This window comes from Zingiber officinale, chromosome 10A (genome assembly GCF_018446385.1).
Source record: "Zingiber officinale cultivar Zhangliang chromosome 10A, Zo_v1.1, whole genome shotgun sequence".
Classification (NCBI taxonomy): domain Eukaryota; kingdom Viridiplantae; phylum Streptophyta; class Magnoliopsida; order Zingiberales; family Zingiberaceae; genus Zingiber; species Zingiber officinale.
Window position 1 is genome coordinate 33,152,494 of NC_056004.1, and position 11,534 is coordinate 33,164,027.

The window sequence follows — 11,534 nt, forward strand, 5'->3', positions numbered from 1 at the left end:
CTCGTGTCACTAGGGCCCCTCGGTCATACAATATAAGAACACACTCATACTCAATAACCACAAAGATGAGGATGACAATTACACACACAACTATCTACTTTCATGTGAAGAATTACCTTTCCTTCAAGGTGATACCCTAGACATCATTTAATGGGTTACCCCTATCACTATGGCCCCTCGATCATACGATCTAAGGCATCCCCCTACAAGATCAACAAATCTACACAACCATTTAATCAAACATGAGAATTAAGCTCAAACGCATGCATTCACATAAGATCAAATGGTTACAAAGCATGATATTGTCATCTAGATAGGAAATTGGTATATTGATGTGCGTAGATGTTATGATCATTTATACATGTTTTGACGCACATTCACTTACTTTATTCACTTATGTTCTATGCATGTTCACCTCTCTTAGCATATATTCAGCATAAATACTCTTTTGTTTGGAGATGTGCTCTTTGTTTGGTTTTGTGTTGACAGAGATAACTTTCGGAGAAAAAACATGATTGTTGATACACCGGAACGAGGTAGAGAACACGCCCGGGCAACCTTGCACGACTGTGTGGCCAAACAGAGGAAGAACATGGCACGACCGTGCAACTCTTGCACGGTCGTGCGGCCAAATAGAGGTGGATCTTTGCACGGTCATGCAAACCTGCACGGTCGTGGCCCCCAAGACCAGTAGCCAAGCAATGCACGGTCGTGGCCCCCAAGACCAGTAGCCAAGCAATGCACGGTCGTGCAATCCTGCACGGCCGTGCCCCAGGAGCAGAGCCCCAAATCCACACCGTCGTGCCAATTGGCACGGCTATGGAACGTGGCTAGAGGCAGAAGAAGGCATGACCGTGCCACATCTGAACAACCGTACCCTAGGAGCAGAGCCCCAGATCCACACGACCATGCCAATTGGCACGACCGTGCAGCGCGGCCAAAGGCAGAAGAAGGCATGGCTGTGCCACCTCTGCACGGTCGTGCCGCGACGCTCGTGACCTAATCTATATAAGGGTCAAGAACCCTATTCGAAGGGCATCTTTGGTTCGGGACTTCGTTCCTCTCCTTGGGAAAGGGTTCTCCCCTTCGGGGGAAACCCTGTATGATGTGGAAAATAATTACTAGTTATACCTTTCTTTGTAAGCAACAACCTCTTGATCTTCTACCGTATTCCTCTTCTTATCTCGAACGTCGTGTGGGTGACGATCTACCGAGATGAGAACCATCCAAGCCCTTCTTCTTCCTTCTTCCAAGTTTCGGCCAAGCAACCTTCTCCAAGAGATTATAAGCTCCAAGGAAAAACTAGGAAACAAAACCTCCTCCTTCTTCTTCTTCTCCAAACTAGATCCGACCACCAAAACAAGCTCCTAGAGGTTGAAGAGGTTCAGCCACTAAGGAGGAAGAAAAGGAGGAGATGAGGAGATGATATGGCCGGCCACTACCAAGGAAGAGAGGGAGGAAAATAGAATAGAGTAATAATTCATGAAGGCACCCCCTCCCTCTCTTTTATAATCCTTGGTCTTGGCAAATAAGGAAAATTTAAATGAAAATTTCTTTATTTTCTTTGTCATGAAAAGGAAAATTTAATTGATTAAAAATAATTTCCTTTTCTTATATTAAGTGGTCGGCCACCTCATAACTTCAAGCAAGGAAAGTTTTAATAACACAAGAATTAAAACTTCCTAATTTGCTTCCGAAATTTTAATAAAAATTTCTCTAATAATTTTTCCTCCCTTCATGGTTGGTTATAAAAGGAAATTTTATAAATTAAAATCTCTCTATTAAAACATGTGGATGATTTCCAAAAAGGAAAGTTTTCTCTAAAATTAAAATCTTCCTTTCAATCTACGAATAAGAAAATATATCAAATCTTTTCTTAATCTTTTGTAGAAACTTATAAAAGGAAATATTTAATTTTAAAACTCTCTTTTTAAATCATGAACATGGTTATAAAAAAGGAAAGTTTTATCAAAAAATTAAAATCATCCTTTTAACTACAAATAAGAAAAGATATCAAATCTTTCACTTAATCTTTTGTAGAAGGAAAGATTTAAATTTTAAACTCTTTTTTAAAATCAAGATATCCACATAAGAAAAGATTTTAAATAAAATCCCTTTTATTTTTCTAGTGGTCGACCACCTAAACTTGGGATCCAAGCTTTGGCCGACCACCTTAAATTAGCTCCACCCTTAGCTTTGGCCGGCCCTAGCTTGGACTCCAAGCTAGCTTGGCCGGCCACCTTAAGGTGGGTATGCGGTGGGTATAATTCTCTATATACGAGAGGCTATGATAGGGACCGAGAGGATGAATTAGTTTTGGTCTCTCGATGAAATTAAGCTTCCTGTGTTCGCCCCGAACACCCAACTTAATTTCATCAATAATAATTTATTCCACTAAAGAATTATTATTGAACTACCGCACCAATCCCAAATTGTATTTTGGGCTCCTTCTTATCATGAGTGTGTTAATCTCCTTGTGTTTAAGATGTCGGATGTCCACTAATTAATTGAGTTACTGACAACTCATTTTAATTAATATCTTAGTCCAAGAGTAGTACCACTCAACCTTATTGTCGTGTCGGACTAAGTCCACCTGCAGGGTTTAACATGACAATCCTTATGAGCTCCTCTTGGGGACATTATCAACCTAGATTACTAGGACACAGTTTCCTTCTATAATCAACAACGCACACTATAAGTAATATCATTTCCCAACTTATCGGGCATATTGATTTATCGAGCTAAATCTCACCCTTTGATAAGTCAAAGAAATAAATACTAAATATATATGCTTGTTATTATATTAGGATTAAGAGCACACACTTCCATAATAACTAAGGTCTTATTCTTTTATTAAGTCAGTATAAAAATAACTTACCTTAAATGGTCTTGCTCAATACACTCAGAGTGTACTAGTATAATTTATCAGTCAAGATAAACTAATACCTAATTACACTACGACTATTCCAATGGTTTGTTCCTTTCCATCTCAGTCATGAGCTACTGTTTATAATTTATAAGGAATTGATAACATTATCTTCTGTGTGTGACACCACACACTATGTTATCTATAATATAAATTAATTGAACAACTACACTTAGCTTATAAATATAGATATTTGACCAATATGATTCTTATTTCTAAGTAAATGTTTATACAAAAAGCTAGACTTTTAGTATACATTCCAACAATCTCCCACTTATACTAAAAGACTATACTGCCATATATCCTGTCATACATCTGATTCTCATCCCTTCAACATGGCCATCAAAAGCTCTTGCCTTAAGGGCCTTAGTGAAAGGATCTCTCAGGTTATCATCCGATGTAATCTAAGCGACAACAACTTTTCCTCGTTATACGATTTCTCGTATTGGGTGGTACTTGCGCTCTATTGTGTTTACTTGCCTTATGGACTTATAGTTTCTTCGAGTTTGCTATTGCACCACTATTATTGTAATAATTTTTTTTTGGGCAAACCAGAAATCATGTCTAAGTCCATCATGAAGTTTCTGAGCCACTCAGCTTCTATGGTTGCCTCAGAGGCTGCCACATACTCAACTTCTATGGTGGAGTCCGAAAAACAACTATGCTTAACACTCCTCCATTGTTATGGCTTTACCTCCTAAAGTAAACACAAAACCCCGAGGTCGACTTACTATTGTCTCTATCTGATTGGAAGTCAAAATCCGTTTAACCCACAAGGATCAAAATATATGCCTTGTAAACTAGCATATAATCTCTAGTCCCTCTAAGGTACTTTAATATATGCATTACGACAGTCTAGTGTCCCGGTCCTGGGTTACTTCGATATCTGCTAACTATTCCCTAGGCAAAACATATATCCGGTCACATGCACAACATAACATACATTAGGCTTCTGACAGTCGAAGCACAAGGAACTGCCTTCATATCCTCTATCTCCTTTGATGTCTTCGGAGACATATCTTTAGATAAAGATACTCCATGTCTAAAAGGTAGAAAACCTTTCTTGGAGTCTTGTATGCTAAAATGAGCTAGGATTGTATCGATATATGAAGCTCGGGATAAGCATAACATTCTTTTCTTGTGATCCCTTATTACTTTGATCGCGAGAATATGTGCGCATTCTCCCAAGTCCTTCATATTGAATTGCTTGGACAACCATACCCTTACTTCCGACAACACTTTGATATTGTTTTCAACTATCAAAAATATCATCTACGTATAGTACAAGAAATACCACTACGTTTCCATCACACTTCACAAAACTCATCCGGACACTGAATAAATCCATAGGTCTGGATTACTTCATTAAACCGGATGTTCCAAGACCTTTAAGCTTTTCTTCAGTCCATAAATAGACCGATTGAGCTTACATACTAGATGCTCTTTGCCCTTTGCAATTAACCTCTCTGGTTGCTTTATATGTATTCTTTCTTCAAGACTTTCATTAAGGAAAGTTGTCTTGACATCCACTTGCCAAATCTCATAATCAATATGAGCAACAATAGATACAAGAATCCGGATAGACTTAAGCATGACTACTGGTAAAAAGTTTCCCGTTTCCAACAAGCCTTGCTTTGAAAGTTTCCACCTTCCCGTTTGTCCCTCTTTTTCTATTATAGACTTATTTTCACTCAATGTCTTTTACACCATTTGGTAGTTCTATAAGCTCCCAGACTCTATTAGAATACATAGATTCTATTTCAGTATTCATTGCTCTTTGCCAAGATGCTACATCTTTATCTTAGAGTGCTTCATCATATGTCCGAGGATTAGGTTCATGTTTACCAGGGATCAAGTCCAAAGACTCTCCCAAAACATGAATCTTTCAGGTTGCCTAACAACCCTCTCACTACGACGAGACACTTTGTGTAATTTTGTATCATTTGTGATACGTGTTACAGTTTCTTGTGATATTTCATCTTGTACAGTTGGTACTAGATTAGACATGTCCTTTATTATTTCCTTAAGAACAAATTTACTTATGGGCTTGTGGTTCATTACATAGTCCTCTTCTAAAAATCGGGCATTGGTGCTTACAATGACCTTCTGATTTTTAAGGACTATAAACCTCCTTTCATTTCTCTAGGATAACCACAAACAAGTGAACTTCTGTTCAACTTATCAGTGTCTCCCTTCAGCACATGTGCTGGACTACCAAAATTCCGAATATGCTTTAGACTAGGCTTACGCTCATTCTATAATTCTATGGGAGTAGAGGGTTCTGACTTTAGAAGGTACTATGTTCACTTCCATTTCCAGAGTATATCCTCAAAATAAATTTGGTAATTCTGAATAACTCATCATTAATCTAACTATTTCCATAAGAATCATATTCCTTCGTTCTATTACACCATTCTATTGGGGTGTACCAGGTGTAGTCAGTTGGGATTGAATCCTGACTTCTGATAAGTGACTCCTAAACTCTCACTATGTGAAAATTGACAATAGACTTCAGATATTATCTGAAGTAATAGGTAGATAATTACCGAAGTAGACGCACGTGAAGTAAAAGGGTCAATTTTCTAACTATTATGGCCTCGATGAAATTAAGCTTCTTGTGTTCACCCCGAACACCCAACTTAATTTCATCAATAATAATTCATTCTACTAAAGAATTATTATTGAACTACCGCACCAATCCCAAATTACATTTTGGGCTCCTTCTTATCATGAGTGTGTTAATCTCCCTGTGTTTAAGATGTCGGATGTCCACTAATTAATTGAGTTATTGACAACTCATTTTAATTGATATCTTAGTCCAAGAGTAGTACCACTCAACCTTATTGTCGTGTCAGACTAAGTCCACCTATAGGGTTTAACATGACAATCCTTATGAGCTCCTCTTGGGGACATTATCAACCTAGATTACTAGGACACAGTTTCCTTCTATAATCAACAACACACACTATAAGTAATATCATTTTCCAACTTATCGGGCCTATTGATTTATCGAGCTAAATCTTATCCTTTGATAAGTCAAAGAAATAAATATTAAATATATATGCTTGTTATTATATTAGGATTAAGAGCACACACTTCCATAATAACTAAGGTCTTATTCTTTTATTAAGTCAGTATAAAAATAACTTACCTTAAATGGTCTTGCTCAATACACTCAGAGTGTACTAGTATAATTTATCAGTCAAGATAAACTAATACCTAATTACACTACGACTATTCCAATGGTTTGTTCCTTTCCATCTCAGTCATGAGCTACTGTTTATAATTTATAAGGAATTGATAACATTATCTTCTGTGTGTGACACCACACACTATGTTATTTATAATATAAATTAATTGAACAACTACACTTAGCTTATAAATATAGATATTTGACCAATATGATTCTTATTTCTAAGTAAATATTTATACAAAAAGCTAGACTTTTAGTATACATTCCAACATTTGTGTGGATATCATAAAGGTGCAGCCACTTGATCGCGCTGAGATCTGCATCCAAAGAAAGGTTGCTATCGGGATTGCAAAGGGCACGCAACAAAGGTATAAATCTCATCAAACTTAGTGTATGTGTTTTACTCCTTTGCATGGATCTTCTAGAGAGGAACTAAATGTTTTTCGCTGTGCTTTTGCGTGTTTAGCACCCTAGTTCCTTACACCAACAATTGGTATCAAAGCAAAGAACGCTCTTGAAAGACTAACCGCTTATAGGAGCAAGTGCTAGAGGAAGACAATGGTGTCGGAAGGACCATTAGGATGAGATATCTGGATCCCACCTCTATATGAGGAAGGAGACTTTAGTATTAGAGGATACGATTGGAGACTTGGTTCCAAATGGATTGGGACCATTGGGTCGCATTAGAAGATCCCTTCGAAGCTCCAACGGACAAGAAGGGGAAGTGTTTTCGGCCATGATTTTGGACCGAAGAATAAAGACAACAATCGGAGGCTGATAAGGAGGTAACTAAAATTTTGGTAAATTTATTGCCTCCTAAGGTGTTGTTTAGTGTAGGTGAATACAAGAGCGTAAGTGACCTTTGGAAGAAGGTAATTTCTTTTCATGAAGACCCTACAAAAATTCAAGAAGTGGAGGAGCCCAATGAGAATGCCTCATTGGTCCAAGAGGAAGAGAAGAACCAATTGGATGTGGGGGCAAGCTCAACATTCGAAGAGGACGAAGAAGTGGAGTCGTTCACATCTTCAAGTGAGGAAGAAGTCTTGGAGGCTCAACCCTCAACCGCATCTACCGAGAAGAGCACTAAAGGCCACATTTAGTGTTTTGAGTGCGGGGAGATGTGACACTATAAAAGTAGGTGTCCTTCGCTCAAGAAGGAAAAAGAGGTAACTCCTAAAACTCAATTCATTTAGAATCTAATTTAAGTTGTAGGAAGAAGAAAGAGAAGAAGTATATTAGATGTTTCACATGTGGTGAACAAGGTCATTACCACATGAAGTGTCCAAGGAAGGGAGAACTCAAGAAGATGGAGCAACTAAAGAAGTGGAGGAAGAATAAAGGCTTGTGTCAAGGGGGAGCTCCAAAGGTAAAGGGTAAGGTAAACCCTAGTTTAAATTTGAATGCAAAGTTAAATTCCTCAATGCATGCTAGAAATAATGCTAATTATTTAGTAATGCATGATTATGGATTTAGGCATAATGATATGAGTAGGGTTAACATGGTTATAACTCTAAGAAATCATATACAAAGATTAGACCTAATAAGAACCGAACTACTATGCCTAAGGAGAGGAAGGTAGTGAAGGATCTAGGCATTAATCTCAATAAGGGGAGGCACATGCCTAGAAAGATAGGTAGGTCTAGAAGTGTCCATGGTTGACAAGTTGATTCTAGGGTTAGAAACCTAGAATTTAAAAATCAAGCTTTAAGGGAAAAGCTTGATAGGGAAGAAAAAGTCCTAGATAGATTCATTGTTGGATCTAGAGGACTTGATAAGATGTTAGGTAGTCAAAGACTCTATGGTGATAGATCTGGCTTGGGATACCAATCTTCATCAAACAAGGGTAAGAGAAAATTATGCATGGAGTACTTTGGCGGGTATGCCACAGTAGAATTCCCTAAGGCTAAAAGAAAGTCACATGCAATGATTGCAAGTGCAAATGCACTACAAGAAAAAATCTAATAGACAACGCTTTAAAAGCGTTGTCTATGTGGTTGAAAAAGCGTTGTTAAAAGCACTGTTGTTAAAAGTCTGTTCAAAGACAACGCTTTAAAAGCGTTGTCGTTTGTAGCAAAGACAACGCTTTTGCAACGCTTTAAAAGCGTTGTCATTTTTTTACAAAGACAACGCTTTTGCAACGCTTTAAAAGCGTTGTCATTTTTTTACAAAGACAACGCTTTAAAAGCGTTGTCATTTTTTTAAAATAAAAAAAAATCATATTTGTTTTTCTATTTACAAAACCATTGTTTTTATATTTACAAAACCATTATTTTTCTTTGACCTTGCTATAGAAATGAAATCAATCATAACTTAACAAAATGAACAAAGTCATGACACATCAAAACTAGGTAAAGTATATATATATAGAGAGAGATAGATACATAGTGTACATAAAAACCAAGTACATAATTCCCAAAATGATGATACTGTCAACATGATTCAAACAAGATTTGAAGAAAATTAATATGTCCAGATTCGAAGATAGTTCCCAAAATGATAGATACATTGATTAACACAAACGTTAACCCAACATTATCTAGATTTGAAGATAATTGACATGTGAAACCAATCCATCTTCAGTTGAAACATCCACCTATCCATCTTCAGTTGGGTACCTCCATTCAATACCAACCTTCCAATTCTAACAAAAAGTAATTATAACAATCAGATATAACCAATTTGGCATAATCAAACATGCAATATCATAGAGAAAAGTATCACCTAACAATTAAGAACTACTGAACACTGTACCATTGGTTATGTGATTACCAGTTCTGTGAATCAACTACTGCTAATAAGAAATTAGAAATCAACTCTTGCTAAACAGAAATCAGAAATGCATCAGTTATAGTAATCAGAAATGCATTACAATTTACTGTTTACTACAAATAAAGGGTTACATGTAGGTGAGGCAATTCCTGGTGACAGACAAGCTTCGCAAGCTACTTAAGCCAGTTGATCTTGGTGAGCCTAGGCACGCAGATCAACCAGTACAAAGTGAGATGGGCAATCCACTCAATTAAGCCTAGCTCAATAATGTCATCAAAGAGTTAATCAATAAGGTAGAGAATGAACATGGATTAACAGAAAAATAAAATCTAAAAAAACTTATATTTATTTCAGATAATTTATGATCTATGAATCTAAATGCTTCATGGAATACACAATTGCAATTTTTCCCCAAAAGAGAGAAAAATATCATTTCATATTTGATATGAAGGAAACATGAAATGTCTTTCTTGTAAGTTGCAAACTGAGAAAGGAATTGGGCCAATTCACAAGCAGGATTTTCCTAGTCTTTATGTGATCGAATATAAATTTGCATCGAAAAAGTTTTGCAGATATGCCACGAAAATAACAACACATTATTTATTATCTCAAAAAGGTTAAATGCCAAAAAAAATGTAGATAGACGAGTCATTTAAAAATCAAATTTAGCCAAAGTTTCCATGGAACTGACGCAATGAAACCTTGAGAGACATCTAACCAGAGGCAATGAATCCTCTTCCTCGTAGAACTTTGAGTATTGTTTGGAATCCATTAATGAATTCACTTCTCCATCGTTGCTCGATTTGACCTTTACGATCCAGCCATCCTCGAATGGACTTGCATTAACCTTTTACAAAGACAAATGATAGTATCTCAGTATTATCTAATTAATTAAGTGAATGCGTCACAGTTAAAAGACATGAATGTTAAGAAAAAAAAGAGCGTTCATAAAGTTTCAAGTATCAATCGAAAAGTACTTGAGAGTTGGCTATCTATCATAAATAGAAAGCTAAGAAGATACTTCTGGTAGTGACACACTAAGTAAACAATAACATAGCAATATATAATGCTTAGATTCTTAAAATCCTATAATTACATTCTAACACATGGAATATTCTGTTTTGACAACACATATGCTCATCTTCATTTCACATTCAGTATTGACTACTGCTTCTTTAGATGATAAAAAACAATAAAATGTGACAAGTATGAAAAAATAAGAGTATTTATTTTATAGATTAATGAACAACTAATTTTTTAGAAACTCACCAACCTAGGAGAACCATGTAACTCAGTATTTCAATGATTACCTTGATACTCTCAACTGCACCAAAATTTTTGCCCTACTTCACGTAGGAACCAACTTCTAGTAATGCAATATACACAACATCACCTAAATGATCCTGTAAGGAAACACCACATTGATCTTGAAATTAATAAGAAGATGACACTGATACTTGATGGAACTAATATGAAAATAAAATCACCTGAGCATGGTCAGTTATTCCTATTGTTGCAGTAGAGCAATCAACTTTAACCCACTCATGTGTGTTAGCATATTTCAAATCTTTAATAACTGTAAGCAAATAGTTTGAGTCTTGTACTTTAAAATGACTATTTAATATAAGGAAAAGTTGCGAGGAGTGTATCGGCTCTCTTATACCCGTCCTTAAACTTCATTAGAAAGGTCAAATACATCATGCCACTAAATTATTTAGATGTTATTTAGATCTTTATATTTAATCTTTAAACATATAGAATTTACAATGACTACTATCTCCATTTCCCCACATAAATTTTAAAAATGAAACTTCCATAGCTTCTTATACTTCAGGATCTAAGGCTTCCAGAATAGATCATTCATCATCAAATACAATAAGTTCTTTTTTTCCTACTAGAAACAGTTGAATCTTGCCATTAATGATGCATCTCCATGCTCTATTTTGCTCACATCCATATCAAAAATAAATTAACTAATGAAGAAAGAGATGAATCACCCATCACTATCAAATTAGAAATAGCAACAAAATCTGGCCAGACCAACCTAGACTAAATTTCACAACTAGATCCAGAGGAGATTCACAAGTCGCAATAACATCATGCGATACGGATCCAGAGGAGTAAAAAATCAAGAAGCAAATCTACCAAAGATGTCCCTTTTTCCGGGGGGGGGTCGAGATTGTTCATTTCACCATCAACAAAGATCTCTAGAACATGAAACCAAGCGGAAAACTCTGAGGTTTCAGCAGATCAGAGACGTACCTATGGAGAAGGCGCTAGGGCAAGTGGAGATCTTGAGGTAGGAGGCGGCCCTCGAAGCCCACAACAACCTAGATGCCATTGTTATGATCTTGAGGTAGGACGATGCACACTGCTAGGAGGCCCAGCTACAATGCCAACGCCGTGGCCATCATTGAAGATGGGTCCAAGGTGGTCGTCACCTTGATGATTGCATCCCACCTGCCTATCGAATCTTGGAGGAGGAAGGACGGAGATCGGCCAAGGGAGAATGTCGGCGGAGGAGGGAGGAGAAGGGAGAAGAGAAGAGCCGGTTGGAGCAGTAAAAAAAAAAAGGATAGGAGGAGGTGATGAAGAGAGAGGGATTTGGAAAGACATATAGGGTGCGTTTGGTTCAAGTTATCATGT

At 36.8% G+C, this 11,534-nt stretch overlaps 1 pseudogene; it reads right to left on the bottom strand.

Moving 5' to 3' along the window:
* Positions 1–8,712: 8,712 nt before the first annotated feature.
* Positions 8,713–11,281, bottom strand: LOC122026579 (annotated as a pseudogene).
* Between the last annotated feature and the right edge of the window lie 253 nt (positions 11,282–11,534).